Here is a 22,415-nt window from a genome sequence, read left to right as displayed (position 1 = left end):
CCAAAGATTCATGTAACCCATAAATTAGCTTTCAAGAACAATAAACTGGGTAGCAAGATAGAATAGTCCTCTTATATTTTTTCATCCAGTTATTTGCCAAGAATCTGTTGCTTTTGTTAACCAAAATTTGCACTTCAGAAATCTGAATACAAAGTCATAGGTGGTTATCATTATCCATTCTTTCCTCCTTTCTTTAAAAACACTGAAAATATTGATACTTACCTCCATGATTTGATCCTACAGGGCTACAATACTAGTGTGTGAATTCCATTACCAACTGAGTGGGAACTGATCTGTCCAGGACTAGCTATTGGCATCTCATTGCTCCAAACAGTTGTGCAATGCAATTTGAGAAGTTCAACTCAAGGTCCCTTTAAATGTCAAAGGGGAAGTTGAAGCATCGTTCTTGGAAAATGCACAATGCCTGACTAAAGAATACCCTGGCATGCATTGAAATATACAAGATACTTGAGTAGATCTCTGATGGTCCTTTAAGGATGCCTATAAAACCACTACTATTCAAAGCAAAGTTAGAGGTTCTATGGGGCTAGCCCTGCATTTGTTTTTTCCTACCCAATCATTATCCTATTAGAAGAAAAAGTAATTGGATAGAAAAGCCATATACATGCTTGGTCTGGCACCTGTGCTTTCTGTATTTGTAAACAAGCTGTTAGGAGCATGGGTCTGCATTACACAGATATAAGTGGCAAGTGTGGATCCATATAGGTGGCAATACACCTATAAAATGACAATGAATTTTAGACTAGCATGCACCAAATCATTTTATTGCTCCCTAACTGGTCATGCTGCTGATACTTCCAGTTACCTTTACCCTGTGTCCATCTTGAGTTTATTTTGTTTTTCTTCTAAAGAGAAAACTGAAATGGTTTTAGCCTTTTCCATAAGAAAAAAAAAAAAGCAATTTCAGCTTCCCTTGATCTTTTTAGATGACATTTCCAAGAGACTTGTAAAATTGTAATACACCCTTATTTTCCATTTGATTCTCCTGCTGAAAAGCCAACATTCTCCCCAATCATCACAATAGGTTTCCAAAAGCTAACATATTCTTAATGAGCCATGTAAAAATCCATAAGTCCATAGACGCCATAAGAGCAGAAGAGGGGAGGAGCTTTGGGAATGCCTGGAAAGTTATCTCAGGCCTTCGCCAGTTGGATGGCTGCATCTACATTCCAAATATTGTGATCTACTTTAATAATTTGATCCGTGGCAGCATTTATGTGAAAGTAAATGTTATGGATATCCAAATAAATATGCGTGATCTCAGTCAGTCAGAGATATTGACCACATAATTTGAAAACATTATGTGCCAATTTCTTGTGTCGGAAGGAAGGGAGGGAGGGAGAGACGAACAAAGGGAGGAAGAAAAATTTCTACAGAATTTATTTTCATGTCAATGTTACAGGGAAACTGGAAAAAGAATGAGATCAAACTCACATCCAGTTTTACATCTACTAACACTGTTTGTAGTTTGCTTTCATTTATTTGGCAATAGAGTCTTTCCAATCATTGGGCAGACAGATCAAATCTACCTTCAATACCAACAATTTCACATACTGTATATAGGAAATATAATCCCACCAAGGCCAGACTTTCACCTCAATCAAGCTGCTGAGATATTTCTGAGTGGTACCTGAAGTGTCAGTAGAGTGCTTGATGGAGGTGAAAGTCTGGCCTTGGGGGGATTTTTTTCCCTATACAGTATGTGAAATTGTTGCTATTGAAATGTTGCTAAGCATTTTAATGGAAAAAGGCTTGGAGAAAAAAATTGGAACTTTGATCTTATATATGCTGACAGAAGCAAGACTGTTGTATGAACAAAAATGGAAGGACATTTTGATTCCCACTATGGATGAATGGCTACAGAAGCTGATGGAGTTGGCAGAAATGGCTAAATCGACTTTTAGTTAAAGAAAAGTATATAAGTACCTTTGTTTCCACATGGAGAGCGCTTCTGAACTTTGTGCTTGAAGTGGAAAAAAATGAAACCTTGACTTTGGGTTTTACTGATTAGAGTTATATATTTTTATAGAAATGGCTAGTTTATGTTATGGTTATGTGGTTTGATGTTGATGCTTTATTTTACTGCAACAGAGGGAGTGGAAGTCAACATTTCTTCTTTTCTTTTCGCCAGTCCCTCCTCACCTTTCTTTCCCCATTTCCCACCACTGTGTCTTCCTGTTTACTTTTGTATTTTGTATTTTATCTTATAACCTAATAAAATGTCTAAATCATTGGAAATGTTTATAAGCATGTTGAGATATACAGTACATCTATAAATAATCTTAATTAATAATGGAATTTGGTTTTTGTGGGCTTGGAACTATGGGTTTTCTCATACACTCCAAGTTGGATGGGATTAAAAACAAACCGTTTACAGCGTAAGACTTCATGCACTAATTTCCTCTTGTGATATTCAAATATAAACAAAGCAGCAATAATTTCAGTATGACAATAGATCCACGGTATAAAACAAAGATGCTTACTTTAAGAAAGAAAACTACACGTTTAAAATATGTACAGTAATAGAAACTGCTATTCAAAGAATTGGAAATTTGTTCCTCAAGTTAATACAGACTAAAAACAGGATATCCAAAAACCAGTAGTAGAGATAATATAATTGCCCTGATCAATGGTGGGATTCAGCCAGTTCGAATCACTTCGGAAGAACCAGTTGTTAACTTTCTGAGCAGTTTGGTGAACTGGTTGTTGGAAAAAATCATTAGAGCAGAAAACTGGTTGTTAAATTATTTGAATCCCACCACTGGCCCTGATCCTTCCTTTCCTGCTCACCCTGTCTGTTAAAATGCAGGAGTGTCGAACTCGCATCATCCTGATGACATCACGTGATATATTATGACTTTTTTCCCTTTGCTAAAATAGAGGTGGGCATGGCCAGCACATGACACATCCAACCCATGGGCTGCAAGTTTGACACCCCTGGTTCAGGGGTGAGTTTCAAAAATTTTAGCAAAGGGTTCTCTGCCCAGTTGCTGGGTGGGCGTGGCCATGGTGGGCATGGCCTAGTCAGCCTCTTGAACCATGGGGGGGGGCATTTTTGTTCTCCCCGGGCTCCAGAGGCTTTCCTTGAGCCTCCGGGAGGGCAAAAACAGCCTCCCCAAGCTCCAGAGGTTGTCTGGAAGCCGGAAACAGGCCCATTTCCAGTCTTCCTGAACTTCTGGGAGAGCCATTTTTGCCCTCCCTGAGCCTCTGAGTTCACCCTGCACTTACCTGCATCCAAAATGGGCCACATGGGGACTCCTTGGAGGGGTGGGGTGGGGTGGGCAGGGCCAGCCAGGAGTGGGATTTTGGGTTCTCCAAACTGCACATAATCTTAGCTAGGGGCTCTCCCAAACCCCTTCGAACCCCCAGCAGCCCACCCCTGCCCTGGTCTACCATATACAGTTCACTTTATGGCTCAAGCACTGTTTCATAGACTCCTAAAAACTGAGTCATGAGATGTATTGGGAGGGGAACTTTTAGAATTGTTAGTCAGCATGGCCAAGACTGATTAGCTTGGGAAGTTAGAAAGTTGGAGAATTATCACATCTGGAGGGCAACGGGATAGGAAATACTTATATAGATATATTATATTTTCCTCTTCTTCTGTTTCTGTTTCACATTTCTGAAAATGTAGTAGAACCAACCATATCAAATTATGGCATGTTCAAGTACAACATAATTAACTGTTAAATATTCTCTGGAAGCTGCCCCATTGATATCATGCTGATGTTTTAATATGGTGCTAAAAAGAATGACAAATCAGATAGAAAAATGAAGGGTGAAAGGATTACGGCCTTCCAACTTCCCTGGTGTTATTACCCATATAGAATACCCTAAGTGTCTTCCTTTCAGAGCAGATATTTGAAATATGATCATGATCAGCTGACACATTACATGAAGATAAAACAAATTGGGAACATTTTAAAAACTTCTCATTTAGCATAGCCTTTGGAGGGAGCATATTATGTAATATTAATCTAGATTAAGGAAGCAGGCACATGCTTTAAGTGTGAAAGGCCTAAGCCATAATTCTTGGCTGCTGGAATGAATTGTGGATATTCTCTCCTGGGTTTTTAAAAGAAGGAAGTATGTGAATAACTCACACACTTGAAAGGGCTTATTTGCAACATCTCATCATGCCACAGGCGTTTTCTGGCAAAGCCACACACTGAGTCACTTAGAAATACATTGAAACAAAATGAAGCCTTATACCTCCAACCACTACAATAATCCAGATTGTATAGGAAGAAGAAGCAAAGAATGTGTGACAGTGGCTAGATCCAATGAGAGAGGATATCTGTAGGTAAGGGTTGAATTATGGAGTTCACACAAACAACCAAGCCCAGAGAACACCAAGGACTCCACGGTGCATAGATTGGCAAACCATATCTCAAACCATATCTCAACAGCTTCCCACAAGTGCTCCTCACTTCTACTCATTTGGTTGATGATTATCCAGTCAACTAAACCATTGGCTATCTTGTGTATTATATGAACTATGCTTCCATTCGGATATGAGTAGCAGAGATGGAAAACTCTGAAGTTCCAAAGATAAGAAACAAATTAAGTTGCCAAATTAAGAGCTTCATATTCACTATGATTCTCATCTTAAGGTCATTCTGATGAATTCATCTCTGCCAGATTCTCTGCAGATTTATTTCTCTGTTTGAGATTAATTTGTTTGGTTCCAAATTGTATGCCTGATTCATCTAGCTGACAATACAAGTAGTCCTCTCTTAACAACTCGCTGCTTAATGACAAATTAACAATGCAACAGCCTTGGAAAGGATGCTTTGCAGCTTGTTGTGCCACTGCATTTCAAGTGTGTAGCAACCAACTTACATTTATGACCAGGACAGCATCCCATAGTCACATGGCCACAATTTTTGATAGCCCATTGGATATGCTGAATTCAACAAACACATGGTTCACTTAGCCATAGTGATTCCCTTTATGACTATCATAAAGATGGTCATAAAATTGAGTCAGATTATATGGTGACACACTTAACAACTCCCCTGATTTATGACCCAAAGTCTGGGCCCAATCATGGTTGTAAATCAAAGACTACCTATAGCTATCCACATATGTGGACTTTCTGATCCTATCCGGATATATCAGATAATTCTGTGACATTCTTCATGCAAGCATAGCACCATCATGGATACCATTGCTTGCTGGTCTGGTTACTGAAAAAAATAGGGTTCAGCTATTGGGACAGTGCAACTCATGCCAACATGATTTGTGCTGACTCAAGGACAGGAGGACAGCCTTTTAATATATCTATGAAGAGCTTCGGTGTCTTCTCATCCAAAGTCATGATAGACTTTGTAGCATTAACATTGCTAGAGTAATGATCATAGGACAGGAGAAAAGTTGCAATTTCCTGGGCTCAGATTCCATCTGGTTTCTTCTAATCAATTTCATCAAACCTATCATGCCCATTCTCAGTTGTAGAATTACCTTTTTTCTTGAGGCAGTTGTTTGTGTTTCTCTCACATTTATACAAAACATATAGGCTAACTCAAAGCCAATGTAGAAAGTATCAATTTCAGACACAATTGAACTACTGGGTGCTAGACAGTAGATCCTTCAAAAATTTCACCAAAAGGGCCAACAAGTAACAGAATAGTACTTTGGCTTGTTTGATATAAAAAGATAATTAAGAGTTCATTATACAACCTTCGTAGCAATGGAGTTGATGCCTGTGAAGAATATGTACACACTACTGTCATGCATTTATGTCTATTTCTTGATATATAATTTTCTAATGTTATATGGCATCATGCTAGACATTAACTATTTTCTCCTATAATAATCTGCAAAGTCATATCACAAATCTGTCATAACCTTGCAGAATCTATGCAATCTATGCATTTCTGCACTGGGAGCCATTTTAACTTAAGAAAAGAGGGAAAATGCAGGAAAGGAATAAGCATCTATCTATTGGTTTATTGAACTAGCTTTCCTCAGTGTTACATCTCCAGATAAATTTAAGCTTAGTTTAGTGAATTTAGTTTTAATGTAATTTTAACACACATTCATTAGTTTAATAATCTTGTGAAAGAAATGAAAAACTTAAATTTAAATCTTGTTAAAGCTGAGGACCACAATAGATGGAGGAGCTGAACATTAAACTGAATGGGGATCTAAAGATACAGTGGTGTCCTTGTTGATAAAGACAAAACTGCAAAAAAATAAATACATTTAAGATGTGAAACTCTCTCAAGGTATGATGAGAGCTCCCCACCCAGATCAAGCCTTGGGTGTACTGAACAGAATGTCCCTCTCTTGCCTTGAAACCTGAAACAACCACATGCAACCTGCGTTGGAACCAGTTTTGAGGCTGCTGTCAAAAATTTTCTTGCCCATGTTTAATCATGGCTCTGTCAGTGACTGGCAAAGAGGAGTGCTTAATTTTCTCCTAAACCAGCTTCCTTGCATTGGCAGGTGTTAGAAACGATGTGGAAGGGAGGGAGGGAAAAAGGGAGCCTGCTGGGAGAAACGACATTTCATCCATTTTTAGTTCTGCCAACATTCCATAGAGTTTGAAAGCCTGACAAACTGGCGGCAGAAAGAGATTTTTATCAGGTAAGTTATTTCAGAGAACTGTCAGGTGTGTATCTATATTTGGGTCTTTTGGTGTGTGTACGTGTATGCGTGATTGTTTCCGGGATCTACTGCAAAAAAAAAAGTGAAAGTGTTCAAACTATTGCTACAAAAAGTCAAGATGACAAGAGAGGACTTTTATTGGGTTATGTCTTCCATTATGTAACCTTTCATGACTGCAATCTCGCCCTTAAAAGGTTAGGACCCTCCCAGTGTCTTTTTTAATAACTTGCATGGGGTTGAAATGTAGCTGAAGTCCAAGGGAACTGTGTGCTACTTTCATATGCTGTTGAATAACTTCAACCCAATGCCTTACAGGTCATCCAACTTGACTCAGCTTTGTGTAATCAGGTGTTTAAAAGTCCAGTTATACCCAATTGGGTATAAATTAAGTTTGAGCTATTGTGAGAGGAAAGTAGGAAGAACAGTAAACCCAAAGGGTATTGCTGAAATCATCTCTGCCACCTTGGGTCTGAATTAATGATGCTATAGTTCCAGATCAATTTCCATAAAAAGATTGTTCTGTACTGATTTCCAGTTCTGATCCTAATTATGTGCAAAGTATCTCTTATCCCGAAGTAAGCACCACAGTCCTTCTCCACATTTATATCTTACTTCAGGGAAAACATATTCCAAGTTTGATAGAAAGAAGTAATGCGGTTCTGTGATACACAGATAAGATTGTGAAGAATTCATTTCAGCACCAAACCTGTTCCTCAAATAGACTCACAAAATAGATAGGCTGCATTTGCTTGGTTTCACAGAAAACCATTGCTAGGTTTATCACCTAACTATATGGGAATTGCATTACCTTTCCATCTCACATTTATATAATAAAAAGAAGGGGGGAAGTTACTTGACAATATATTATTCCTCACTTGTGTCTAAAATGAAACTTGATGCAACTTAATATCTACTTCTCTCTTGTGATATTAATTTCAATAATACCAGGTGAGGAACTGTAACATGGTGGATTTAACATTAGGAAAATAGTCTCCATATTTCAACCATAAAATTTGGCAGACAAGGCATAAAATCTGATCTGGCTTTGTTTTAAAAATAGTGGAGATGTGGGGTATTGGTCTTATTAAATAAATCAACAAACAAACAAGCCAGAGATTGAAATTGAGGAGAAACTCAGGTGCCTCTTTTTCTTCTCCAGTTATAACCAGAAAATAGGCCTCCTGCTCTGCCAGCAATGGGTTGCTTCCTTACAGCCCATCTATTTGCCTCATAGGAAAGGAGAGGCGGTGCTTATCATAGCCAATCAATGCTTGGAATTCTAGCTACAAAAGTTGGACTGAGGAAAAACGCCCAGCCCTGAGATATAGTGGGCAAGATTTGTTTGGTCATGCATGAGTCACTCACATGATTGACAGCCTCTGTTTGTGCTGAAGATTCCTTTGAAAAGTAATGTTTAAAGAAGGAAGCAAGATCAGGCAGCTGTACTACTCTCCTTCCTGAGTTTGGGTTGCATCATCTAACAGCCACCATGGGTACTCCAGACATTCCCATCTAAAATCATAAGAAATGCCTTTTCCATCTAATACTTTCCTACATGTGAGAAAGTGGAATAAGATTAATAGCTTCACTGAAAATTTAAATTCATGATAAATTCTCATTTGGGAAAGTGTGGAATGGGGATGCAAAACAGGCAGTGGTTTTTGCTATGATGATTACTTTTACCAGACTCCAGTAGCAGCCAGGCCATCCACGTCCTGAGATCTGCCTCGCCTCATGGCAGTGACTCCAGCAGCCCCATCCAGCCCAATTCTTCTGCTTGCTTGCAGCTACAACAAAGCAGGCAAGCTGAGAGATGGTGGGACAGAGTGAGTGGGTGAGTGGGTATACAAGGCTCGTCTTTATGTCTCTTGGCTTTCCCGCAGCCCACATGGCACATTGAGATCACCTGCCTTCCTCCCCGCATCTCTGCCTCTATCTGCTGCCAGTGCTGCCACTGAAGACAAGCATGGCAGCCCACTTGCTCTGGCCCACTAACTCTCGGCTTTCCTGCATCCCACACATTGCGTCCAGATCACGTGCCCCCCCTTGCCTCTGTCTCTACCTCTTCCTGCTGCGGATAGGTAATCAACTCTCCTGTGCTGCACAGACATCAGTTCCCACATTCTTGCTGCCTCCGGAGCTGGCCACACACCCCACTGATGACCTTAACTAGAACTTGTTTTGGGGATAGGGCTTATATTAGGAGCATGCTAAAAATTCAGGCTAGGGGTTATTTTGGGTAGGTCTTATTTTAGGAGGATTGCGATAGACAGAGAAATAGATGTAGATATAGATATATATCAGAGAGGGGGACTATTAAACAATGCCTTGCAAAAAGCAGGGCAAATACATACAGATCCTCAATGCAGGAGCCATTTCCTTACAGCCCTGGCACATATCAAAGAATCTTAGCCTCGGCTAACAGACCTAACAAGCTCTCCTCTATAGCCAAACAGCTATTTTACCTCCAACATATTTGTTGGCTTTCTGGAAAACCGGAACAGCATCCAAAGCATTGTCCGAAGATTCCTCATCTCATTCCGCCAGTTCAGCATGACGCCTTTCAGTCTCTGCTATTCCCCCTGCAGTTTTCAAAGACTAATGGCTTTGATTTTGGCAGATATTCAGCAGGCCACATGTTGGGTTTATCTCGATGATGTGATTGTTATTGGGAGAACTTTCCAGGAACATTTAAATTGCCCAGAGGATGTGTTTAGTTGGCTTTCAGAAGGCTGGGTTTTGAAAGCACAAGGTTATCTAACTGTGACGACATCTTCTCGTCCCAGGTGCAAAACTCCAGCCACATCATTTTTTTTTCAACAAGGGCGTCTTCTCTGTTCATGCCAACATCAATATTATTAACAAATAGACAGCCTACACCAGCAACAGTGACAGAAGATATAAATCTTAGGTAGCTTATTCTAATTTTGGTGTTGCTCTAGCTAAAGTATTTATATTCCCATTCTGCAAAATTAGCTTACAAATGGCCCAAACAAGGCTGCTGTCCCAGCTAAATATTAAGTTATATCACATAGCATGATGACTGGAACTGAGTTTTGAAAATAGGAGCTGCCTCAGCTCAGTTATGGCAGCGGAGAGGAATTTATTTCATTTGAACCATTCACCATCAACTTTTTCCACCCATTTATGCGTAAAAGAGGCCAGGATCTTATCATGGCAAAATTATTTCCTGATTACCTTTCTGAAAATATATTCTAATTCTTGGAATAATTTCATAGATTTAAAGCACTTTTTTTGCAGGTTGTAACTTGGAGCATTGGAGAAAAATGCTGGAGAAAAAACTTGGAGAAGAATCAGGATAAAGTTCCTTGAAATGCAGTTCTAGTAGAGATCCCCTGTGGTTGTCTGAGAGGCAATGCGTGTCTTTACAACTAAAGCCCATGAATCAACCCACACTGTGGCAATGTAAAAATATAAGGAAAGCTGGCTGGGCAATACTGCTCTATGCTTGCCAGACCTCTACACGCAGATCATTTTACTGGCTGCCAAGGGGCTGCCAAGGAGAAATTTCACCAAATGCACTTTCCCCTCCAGAGACAAGTCTGCAGGCAGCCCTGATGCCAGTTTCTTTTCGTCTGCCACCTGGAAGAAAAAGAATAAATCTTACAGGTTATCACTTTTTCCCAGGAAAGTGGCTCAAAATCACTGTGCCTCTATGTTCTAGGTGAATGCACATGCAGATCTATGTCACAGGAGAAGGCTGTAGACCAGTGGTGACTAACCTTTTTGGGCTCCTGTGCCAAAAACTGCGAGCACGCCAGCACACCAGATGTGGTATTCAGCAGGTTCTGACCAGTTCTGGAGAACCAGTAGCAGAAATTTTGAGTAGTTCAGAGAACCGGCAAATACCACCTCTGACTGCAGATTTTACAGTATCTTTCCCCTGCCACACCCACCAAGCCACACCCACAGAACCGGTGGTAAAAAAATTTGAATCCCACCACTGCAGCACGCCCGTATTCACATGCCAGAGCCCAGAATGAAATGCATGCCCCACCTCCCCACGCCCCCTGCGTATGCTCTCACAATCCCCACCCCCACTCCCTTACCTGCACTGCACCTCACAGCTGACTTTTTAGCTGGTTTGAGGCCTTTTTCAGCCTCCCAGAGGCTTGGAAAAACCTTCTGCAAGGCTTCTCAGGCCGAATTATAGGCTCGTTTCATCACTTCTGGTATTACAGGAAGTCACGAAACGGGCCTATAATTTGGCCTGAGAAGATTTGCAGAAGCTTTTTCCAAGCCTCCGGGAGGCCGAAAAAGGCCTCAAACCAACCCCTCCCCCCCAAAAAAAATCAGCTGTGAGGCGCAGGCATACTCAGTGAGGTAAGTTTGCCTGCAGCTCATGTGCCAGCACAAAGGGCTCTGCGTGCCACTTGTGGCAAACGTGCCATAGGTTTGCCATCGTGGCTGTAGACTCTACAACTTTTATTGTTTTATTGATGTATAAAACACAAAGAAATATAAAAATAGGAAATTAAGGAGGGGGAGAAAGGGGGAAAGAAAATATGAGGGACAAGGGAAGAAAGAAAAAGGCATTGACTTCCGATTCTTTTTAGCACAGTACACAATAACAACATTAAAACTTCAACTTTGTACTTTTACACATTACTATATAACTAGCCATTTCTATAACAACAACTCTAATCAGCAAAACCAAAGTCAACGTTTTTTTTTCTCATCACTAGCACAAAATCCAGAAGTGATATCCAAATCAAAAAACACAAATATATGTTGCATATGACATTTGGGAGAGATTGCCCACATGCCTCTACAGGAATTTATATATGTGCTTGTATCCCTAGGTGTGCAGCTGTTTTCAGTGTAGGGACGTGCAATGAAGGCGTTGAAGGCAGCATGCAATGAGGAAGTTGGATTTCAGAGCAGGTAAAAAGAAGCAATGAGTTTGCTTCAGCTTGTCAGTGAAGGTAGCAGTCATGTTGTCTTCTTTTGGGAAACAGTCTTTTTTTTAAATATGTTTATTGAAAGTTTCAAAAAAAGAGTATATTTTTTTAAAAAAGAAACATTTTTGGAATGTTTCATAGCAGTGTACATTTCTAAGTGTCAATTAAAGTCATTTGTTACAAGTAAATCTATAATTTGTTTCCTAGATCCTTACTTTTTTTGGTTATTATTACAATTATAATACAATATTTATTTAATTAAATTACTTTACATATGTGCCTAGCTATATATATATTTATCCTTATTTCCGTTTTCCTTTGTTGTTTGTTTAATCGGTTTCACTAAACATCTTTACTTCCTTTTTATACAACCATTTGTACCATATATTCCAAGTTGTAAAAAACTCCCCCTCTTCCTTATTTTTTAATAACATGAACCATTTCTGCACATTGGTGGATTTTATTCGTTATTGCCAGGTCTGTGGGTGTCATTGTTGATTTCCAGTTTTGAGCAAAAACTTTCCTTGCTGCTATAATGATATGTGATATCAGATGCTGGTGTTTTTTGCTCCATGTCGGTTCTGTCATTCCAAGTAGAAAAGTCTCTGGATTGAATTTAATCTTTAGTTTTGTCATCTCTTCTAACCATGTCTGTATCTTAGACCAGTACTTTGGGGCTTTAGGACATGTTCACCACATGTGAAAATACGTTCCCTGGCTAAAGTTGCATTTCCAACATTTGAGTGACATATTAGGGAACGTCCTAGCAAGTCTTGCTGGTGGGAGGTGCCAGCGACAGAACATTTTGTAAATATTTTCTTTATATGAGACTGATAACAGGGAAGAAGTCTGAAAGGGATACTTTGCTAAAGACTTTGTTGATATAATGAATAAGGGAGCAAGAGCTCTTTATTTTTTTATTTTGGCTTTTCTTTTTTCTAGAAAGTCCCAGTAATGGAATTAGATGGCTTTGCAGTTTGAAGAAAGCAGTCCAAATTATTTTTTTAATAATGTTTTTGTTATCTGCTTGTGATGAAGACTCACCTAATTCAGCAAGAAAGGAATAAATGTAAGGGACCTGCTATATTGAGATAAATGGAAATGTGTATTTGGACTAGCCATGTTGACAAAACTCATAATTAACCAGTTCAAAATACAGATTTGCCTCGCTCATAATAGAAATAAATAAACTAAAGTTGTTTTGATTAGAGGTCATTTCCAGGTTGGAATGAGAAATGATGTAACAGCATATGCACAGGAAAACTGGAGTGTAATCCACAGCTTTTTAACTCTTAAGTCTCTGGTATCTTTATCAAAAAGGCAGACTTCCTTCTCTCCTTTTAAACTGTTATTTGCACTAAAGATTGGGGAATCACCAAGATCTTAAAAGATCATGAGCAGAACAGGACAAAGCTCCAAAAACATATATGTCGATAGCATCATTCAAGTATTTTGAAATATACATCAGCCCTGATTCCTCTGCATTTGCTATCCCCTCTTCAACAAGAAAGCCTGAAAAATGCATATAAAGGCATAGGGCAGACCACCATTTCAGTTCTTGTTGCCGTAGGAACCTTGAAAAAATAGTGGTGTGTAGTTCAAATTTATTGTTAATTCATATTGTTGATTTATTCATTGAATTCAGTAGTTTGGAACAGTAGTTTGATTTGGGAAATGCTTGGCTATACATGCATGACTGGAACCACCACCACCACCCCACCACCCCACCCCCAAAAATACAACATTTTAAATTTTAAACCAACTGTACACATCATCTGCAAAAGTGTTCTATGAGTGAAGCTGAAGCAATTTTATTCATCGCAAATCATTTTAGGTTCTTATTTGCTCAAAACCAGAGGTGTATCAGTGCCTGTACTTAGTCCCCATCTTTCCAAAGCCTCATTGTTGGATTTGTGGTATATACTCACTAGTCACATAGAAATCTCCTGATTCTTATATTTTTTTCTTCTGCAGATGCTTGAAAGCATGTAAAATAAGGCTATCCTAACAGCTACCCTGGATTTGCAATGCTTTTGACTTTTTTTTCCAAAGAAAATTGGATTTGATTGAAATTTCAGCACAGAACATATATTATGAAGCAGGTATGTGAAGCATCTCCCATTATATATCCATCACTCTAATGATTTGAAGCCTTACTGGCTGCCCAAACTAATTAAATGCTAAAAAAAACCATAAGGAAATTCCCCCATGGGACATTTTCAGAAGGAATTGTGGAAAGTCAGAGAAGCTTCAGAATGAGGAGAAAATGTATAATAAAAACCAGCAACAGTTGTGCTCATTGTTGTCTCAAACAAGCTTGAAAATACACAAGAAAAGCTGACAGAAATTCCAAAGCACCTTAAGAAGGGATAAATAGAAGCCTCCTTCACAAAGGAAGAGCACGTCTCAGAAACTGTAAAGCAGTATTTAATGGAAAGACTGAGCCCACGTTTCATTCAAATCTTCCTGCCCCAGTTACAAGAAAAGCCTGTCTTAGTATGTGGCTATTTAAAACAAAAAGTCTGTCTTTTGCTTTACTTTGAATGTAAGTCAGGAACCTTTTCTTTGGCACATGAGCCATACTGTGTTAAGGTGGCTATTTCAAGTGCTATAATCTAGAAGGACAACACTCTGGAACAATGCCATGCATTTCCCCAAGAGTCATGGTTTCAAGTCAATTTCTGTGGTTCTTCTAGGACTGTATGGATCCAGCACACTTTTGGAGCCAACATAGCACTGGTTTTGCAACTGCCAGATTATTTTCCTGATTTTTTTTTTAAAAAAGAAGTCTAAATATCCAGGAGGAGGGAAAAAAGCAGCATAAATGAAACCCACATAAATATACCCACTTTAAAAGCCATCCGACTGCCATAAAATGATCCAGAAATCGGAAGCCAGGGTCATTCTGAACATCAGTGCTATTTCCCCTTTTCTCGTTCTTTGGAAATCTGTTCCTTGCAGAGGGAATGTGATCATATCACCCTGACTCCAAAGAGGTTTCTCCCTACCCCTCCCCATGCCACCACTGCCTTTATAGATATTGACTTCAGATTTTAAAAGGCTAGTAGCAAATTATATAGTTCATGCAGCCTGCATGCAACAAGATTTTTCTGGAAAAACTGGCTCCAGTGAGTCTGGCACCCCATATCATTAGAAATATTTAAAGCCACTCTATGGAGCCGAGCAGATGGCAATGAACTTATCTGAAACTGCCTTAACTCTGAGGAGTGAACTGATGTCTTGAACTCTGTGAACCAAAACGCTCACTGAGAAGGGTGGGGGGGGTGTGCTGGAGAAGTTACTTTTGCTTTGGGGGATGTTGTCATTTTCATCTCTCAAATGGGAAAGTTGTGGTAAAAAGTAGATTTTTAAAAACCCTCAAAATTCCATGTCTTTAGGTAAAAGTTTCTTTCACATGGGTATGCAGTAGAATAGTTAAAACTAATGAGGCATAGAGGTCATCTCGCCTTCCAGGGCAGTTCACAGCAGTTTTGCACAGCTCGTTTTTATTATACGTTGATATGAAATGTTTTGGCTCTCCCAAACGTATCATTTGGCTCCAGAGGGGAATCTCACAGACAAAGGACTGGTTGCATGGAAGAATGGCTCAAGCTCCATCATTGCCGTCTCTAGTTTTAAAACTCAGTGGGAGAGATTTTCCACCTGTTCTAAATCCCTGCAAAAAGAAAGCTAAGCAAAATGGACAGGTCAGTCTGGCCAAGAAAAGAGGATTTCTTATCTTCAAATTGTGCAATAATGCAGCTAATATGCTGCAAGATTATAAGTACACTAACTAACCCATCCTACCCTATAAAAGAAAGCAAACCTACAAGGCTGAATTATTTTTGCCATGCTAACTCATTCAACCATTTCTCATCCACTTTTCTGTAGATATACTGCCCAATATATAACTTTGCTAAAACAAATCCATATAATAAATATGTGATTAAAAGCAATTCCAAAATCAGTGAAAAGGGAACAGCATACAAGAGCAGGCTAAAACAAGTCACTAGAAAATCAAGTGGCCTTTTTTTTGTTAGCATACCTTAAGGTATTCATGTCTCTGTGTTGACTCAGGCCTTTTGTCTAATGGTTTTGAACAACCTCATCTATTAAGCTCTCCATCAAAACCACATTCTTACCTAGAGCTTACTTCACATTCACATACACACGCAATGATAGTCCAACTGAATCAAATGATGAATTACAGAGCAAATTGGATATGTAGCAAATTATATGTGCTGGAGATCTGGATTCAATGAATGCATGACTTTCCCCTCTGGTGGTTTAATAGTTATGTGTGCTGTGGCAAGAGCAGCCATTCTGAATGAGGCTGTTGATATTGCACAAGATGAGGGATTTTCCCTCCCTCATCTCTAAATAGCCCCGGAAACAACAGATGTACTAATATGGATTGTTCAAGAATGCCAATAACCCAGGAGGTGGAAGGGATACTTATCAAATATGTATAACAACAAATTGGCTGAAAACTGGTCAATATTAAAAGTTAGAAATAATCCAAAATGATCTTATTAGAATTAGTGGGGGGAAAGATTGAGAAAAACATTCTGTAATGACATTTTAAAAATAAATGCAGAACTCTAAACAATAGCATTTGTGAAAACAATCTTGGAAGAATGGTTATTTACAAACTGAATATCAGGTGATATTGTGATATGGATGCAAAAAAGAGAGATTTGGTTGGAGCCTGCATCAACAGAAATACAGTTTTCAAATCACAGAATGTAATCAGTCCACTTTATTCTGCATTAGTCAAGCTTATCTAGGATATTGTGTCCAGTTCCATACATCACATTTTAATGACAGATTTAAACAAACTGGAACAGATTTAGAGAAGAGTAATAAGAACACAGAGGAGACCAGAAACTACGAAGAGAAATTGTAGGAGCTGGGTATATTTAACCTTGGGGACAGAAATCAGGGAAGCTATAACAGCACTCTTGAAATTCTCGAAAGAATATCAAGACTTGTTCTCTACCACTCTAGACTCCAATTCAGAGATTAAAAGCACAAGAAGGGACATTCTAATAAAACGTTTAAAAAAGTTTCTTAACAGTAAGACCAATTCATTATTAGAACCAGTTGTTCAAAGATGTCATCAGCTCCTCTTTCTTGGATTTACACAAGCAAATTCTGGCTGGCAAATTACTAGAGTTGCTTTAATTTGGATTCCTGTACTAAAGAGAGTGGTTGGCTTATTAATATCTTCCATCAGACAGAATAGAATAGAATAGAATAGAATAGAATAGAGCTGGAAGGGACCATGGAGGTCTTCTAGTCCAGCCCCCTGCTCAAGCATGAGACCCTATACCATTTCAGACAAGTGGCTGGCCAGTTTCTCCTTTAAAACCTCCAGTGATAAAATGCCCATGATTTCTGAATTGTATTAGCTTTTTTTGGCTACTGCCATACACTGCTGGCTCATATTCAAGTAAACATACACTGGGACTCCAGTATCCATTCCCATTTGCACTCCTTTCTCCTTCCCTATAGTACTACTTTGGAACATAGTTAAAGTCATCATCAAAGGGTGGAATCTGGTTATCCCATTTTTTATTTTTATTTTTTGCTGCCCTTGCATCAGTCCCCAGGAAGATCAAAACCACTTCACAGGTTCACCACTCAATCACCTAAGATAAAAGATTTAGGAGCAACAATTCTTATGCAAGACCTGGTTTTTCTTTGAACATTTTTACAAGTGAAACTATACTACCGGTGTTGCAAATATTTATTAGCTCTATACCAAATTCTCAAAGTACAATTTAAGGTAAAATCTGATCTTTGGGGAGATAAAACTGTCTTCCCTGTATAATTTTTTACTTTGTATGTCTGTTTTTTAATCCAAGATGCTCTGCTTTGGTATCTTTTTAAAAAGGTCTTCTTTTCTGTGTAGTGTACAATCCCATTCAGGGATGTCATAATAACTATAGTGAACTCATAATGCCACATAGTCAGGAGAGATTTGTCAAGGTAGTATTATCTTTGGAGGGGGAAGGGGGAGGAGGAGGAGGAGGAGGAGGAGGACGAGGAGGAGGACGAGGAGGAGGAGGAGGACAAGGAGGAGGAGGAGGAGGAGAAGAAGGAGGAGGAGGAGGAGGAGGAGGAGGATAATCAGGGAAGGAAGGAAGGAAGGAAGGAAGGAAGGCCCAATTTCTTTGTTTCTGACTTATCCTGTGAAGAAGGAAGGCATGCAGCTTCTGAGACAACAGTGCTGTCTCAGCAACAGCACCATTCTCCACTTTAATATGCTGGTATCAGAGGTGATATTCAGCAGGTTCTGACCAGTTCTGGAGAACCAGTAGTGGAAATTTTGAAACATTCAGAGAACCAGCAAATACCACCTCTGACTGGAGATTTTACAGTATCCTTACCCTGCCACCTCCACCAAGCCACGCCCACCGGTAGTAAAAAAAAATTGAATCCCACTACTGGCTGGTATATGCAGTATTATCACTGCATGCAATATACCAAGAAAAGAGAATGTGAGCCTTGGCATTAGGTTATGTCCCCTCTTACATAAAACCAAACAAACATTTCTCCTAACAATGAACACATTTTGTCATTTCATCAGATGCAGAATTACCACCCAAAAATAGGAGCATAATTATATACATGGCTAAGAGGCAGGTAGATAGAAAACAATGAAATCAAAGGGGAAAAAAATGAAACATGCCAAAAATTCACTGTTTGTTACTTTCCTGATAGTGGCTACTCTTCGAAAATTATGAACAAAGTCTATGCCAATTTTTTTCAAGCATCCTTATTTGACTTTGTATGTGGGTGGATAGAGGCATAGCCCTAGCATCACAAGTGTGAAATATGCCAGTTTATAGGAGAACTGCGAACAGGCCAAAGAGTTAATGTTGTAGTCCTGGTCCGGATTACCCCATTTCTGTTCATGCTTTTCATTAAAATAAATACATCATGTCATTGTTCACACTGTCTGGTCTTAATAATGTTCTATCTGGTAAAACCTTAACTCTATGCCAGGAAAAGAAACCCTGAAGGAAATTTCTGGGTTTGAGGTGTAGGACAAAATTGTCTTCTGTTCAATTAGTGGCAACCCTGTCCCTTGTCTCTTAAACTCTGCCATATTATATGTAGTAGTTTGTTTTCAACATCAGAAAGAATTCATCCTTGGTTCCATCACCTTAATCTTGTTAATCTATCCTCTGGCAGGAAGAAATACACCTACATTCTTTTCTTAACTCCTCATGTGTTTTTCATTTTGATGGGACTCATTGTATTGTGTCACCAATCCTTTGGGGGGGGGGGGGAAGAATGCCAAAAAAAAAGTGCAACTATGACAGTGATCCCAAAATATGAAGTGCACACCATGGAAGCATTCAACGGATTCAACATATTTCATTAATTTGGGAGAGTCTTATGCCATGATCTCTGTGTGCATGATGTATCATAAAGCAAAGGCATGATACCAGTTTCAGCACATAAATTTTTCTTCATTACTAATCCATTGTGACAAACATCTTATATTGTTCTTTCTCCCCCCAGGCACAGAAAGTCTTTCTTTCCCCTCTCCTTAACCCCACCCTGAGTTTGCCGACCTCAATGTTAAATTGTCAAGGCTGAATCACATCTCATATATGAAGCTTTCGGTACAATACAACCATGGCATGTGACTCTAACAAAATGATTGCATAAGCCAAGGAATTGGCAACACAAGAAAACAACAGCCAATTGCTGGCCATCAACATACCAAATCAATCAATAGGAAGGCACCACATAAATATGAAGCATAGAATAGCCCAAAACACACATTCCGGTAGAGAAATTCCCTGAGGATGGGCTCCAGTATGAGTATGAAAATTCAGAAAATTAAACCTCTGATCCCAGTGACTGACCCAGATTGGATTTTGCATCTCCACTTTTTAGTTAGCTCAGTCTTAGCTTGGTCTTCTTTTGAACACATCACACCATCTCATCACGTATCAAACAGCAGCAATCCGAGTGCAGGAATTAATGTTCTGCAGAAAAATGGTGTCCTTTTTTTTTTCTTTCAATTTCCATTCAATGTCATGAAAAAGAATTTTGAAATTTCTTTTAGAAGAAAAGAGAACTTTGGTGAGGCTCTCATGGGTAGAATGGAATGTCTCTGTACTAATTTAGCAACAAAAGGGCCCTGGGGACATGTGATAGTTCTGCTTTTCATTGTATTATCATTATACAATCATGTCCTCTGCTGCCTCTCTGGTTTCCCCCACTCCAGTGAAAACCCAAGGTTTGGAAAAGGGAAACAGCCAAGGAAGCTGCAGACCAGTGGTGGAATTCAAAGATTTTTACTACCGGTTCTGTGGGCATGGCTTGGTGGGCGTGGCTTGATGGCATGGCCTGGTGGGCGTGGCAGGGGAAAGATACTGTAAACTCTTCATTCCCTCCCCACTCCTGGAGGAAGGTTGGTGCAAAATCCCATTCCCTTCCCACCCCACTAACCTGCTTTCCAGCTCCATTCTCTCGTGCAGGGCAACAAAAGAAGACCCAGCCGATCAGGTGGGACTTGGGAGGCAGAGAATAGATGAGGGCAGGGCCAATGAGAGGTGGTATTTGTCAGTTCTCCAAACTACTCAAAATTTCTACTACCAGTTCTCCAGAACTGGTCAGAACCTGCTGAATACCACCTCTGCTGCAGACTGGTTTTAAAATAGACATGAGAGAATCACACCACCAAGAAAAATGGAAAAAGATTCTCAAGTAGCCCGAGAATAAATATCAAACAAAACTTTCTTTTTCAGAGGGACACAAAGCCTGAGAAAGCAAGCCTTTTTGGCAATCTTTTGGGACACAAGATTATAGAGGCTTTTTGTGTATTTGTTCAGCTGTAGCATGCATTGAATCTATCATTTGGGGTGAACTAGTTGTATGAATGGGCTGATATTGTACTTCTCATTGTTGGCTAGTTCCCCATTCCTTTAAAAAAAAATCATTTGTTATAAATGGGAATGTGGCAGCTGATGTCTCATCATACAATAAAGATTTAACTGCCATCAAAGATGCAAGAAATCTGAAAAAGGATATACTTTACATTTGGCCAAACGCCATCTAATAGCCAACTGCTGGGCTTATATTTAAAACAAATCTACTTAGCCTTTTCATTAAGCCTGATTAAAAGTGTTAGATCAGGTAGATTGGTCCCCACAGAGACGCGGGACCAAAAGTGATCATTCAGCTCTTTATTCAGTATACAGTTCTGTACAGGACCTGCGATCCACGGCAACCCTTCATATAGGGATTGCTCGCGGCTTGGCGGCCAATGTCAGGGCTTTGAATCTCTCCGCGATCGGCTCAGCCAATCGCGGTTGATTCTTAGCGCCAATCACGCCGCTTAGTTGTCCATCAGGTTGCGGTCCGTGTGGACCAATCAGGATTCAGGGTTTGGAGTATGTTAATATAGAACAAAAAGGCAAGTGGATTACTTAAGGAGAGCCAACAAATAAAAATAAATCAATAACCAGACATACAAGAAAACACCCTTATACCTTTAGTAATGCCACAGGTTCAATTTTTGCCAATCCTGCCCATAAGACTCCCTTATGTAGAAAAGAGCTGGTGTCTTGTTTCTGTTTATCTAAGTAGCAGCATTCTCCTGTACTGTAAGTTACATTAGCCCAACTTCCCTCTTCTGCAGGGATGGTTTTACAGGTGTGTTGCATCTGCAACAAAGGTCCCCAAGGGGGGGGGCACTGAAAATGAGTGGTTTGAAGGAAGATTCCTTGTCAAGGCACCCTTAGTTGCAAAGTCATTGTAAGACTATAAAATGTGGTATCCTGGACAAAAATTCTGTACTCCAAATCTACGGAGCCTAATAAAGTACACATTTTCAGTGCACCTTGGAGGCTCCCTCTTCTGTCATACTGATGCCCCCCTTCCCCTTCCTTTCCATTCTTTTCAGCATCTGGACATTATAACTTCATTACATGGCAAGCTGTTTCCCCTGCAGTTAATGCAAAGCACACCAGCAGAAAATTGTCCAGTGTGATGTAGCGGTTGGAGTGTTGAACTAAAGCCGGAAAGAACCGTATTTAAATTCTCCCCTCCCCTCAGATGTGAAACTCACCTGGTGACTTGGGGGCAACCACTATCTCTGGGGTTAACTTACCTTCCAGGGTTGTAACGATAATATATAGTCGAGGGAGACCAATGAGCCCCTGGAGGAAAACTGAGATTTAAGCACAGCTAGTAAATAGTCTGCTGTGAGGCACGTTCCAACACATCCACTTTTCTAAAGCTTTGCGACTGCTGCTCCTGGTAGCAAAATTACCCCGCAGTCGCGAAAGAAAGAAAGAAAGAAAGAAAGAAAGAAAGAAAGAAAGAAAGAAAGAAAGAAAGAAAGAAAGAAAGAAAGAAAGAAAGAAAGAAAGAAAGAAAGAAAGTCACAGTTGCAGGACTTTCTTATACAAACATATAGAAAGAGGTTGCTTTTGCATAGAGATTTCGCCTACACATTACTGTTGATTCCACATGTTCTGTTCTGATCTGATTCTTTCTGTGAGGGATCCTTGGTGCTCTCTGAGCTTGCTTGTTTTCTTGCAAACGTTTCATTACCCTAACTAGATAACATCAGTTTATATTCTGATGTCTTGCCTGTCTGTTAACTTCAGACCAACAATCAAGTAAGCAATACCCCAATCAAGAAATTGCTAAAGAACCATTATTAGTAAATAGCCCAACTAAAGAATCTCTAAGACCGCCCCCACCCATACAGACAGGCAAGACACCAGAATATAAACTGATAGCAAACACCACTTCTTACTAGCACTGATGATGTTACCTACAGTAGTTTGAGTAATGAAACATCTGCAAGAAAACAAGCAAGCTCAGAGA

At 39.6% G+C, this 22,415-nt stretch overlaps 1 long non-coding RNA gene across 1 annotated transcript in view; it reads right to left on the bottom strand.

Moving 5' to 3' along the window:
- Nucleotides 1-302, bottom strand: part of LOC148128024 (uncharacterized) — a 61,141-nt gene extending 60,839 nt beyond the window's left edge. The window contains exon 1 of the long non-coding RNA XR_015741312.1: nt 223-302. This is a non-coding gene — a long non-coding RNA (uncharacterized LOC148128024). The remainder of the gene's footprint in view (nt 1-222) is intronic.
- Nucleotides 303-22,415: the final 22,113 nt, after the last annotated feature.

The sequence above is a fragment of the Pseudonaja textilis genome, chromosome 1, assembly GCF_049901715.1.
Source record: "Pseudonaja textilis isolate UNSWEBS1 chromosome 1, rPseTex1.2, whole genome shotgun sequence".
Classification (NCBI taxonomy): domain Eukaryota; kingdom Metazoa; phylum Chordata; class Lepidosauria; order Squamata; family Elapidae; genus Pseudonaja; species Pseudonaja textilis.
This window is presented reverse-complemented; position numbering and strand designations above follow the sequence as displayed.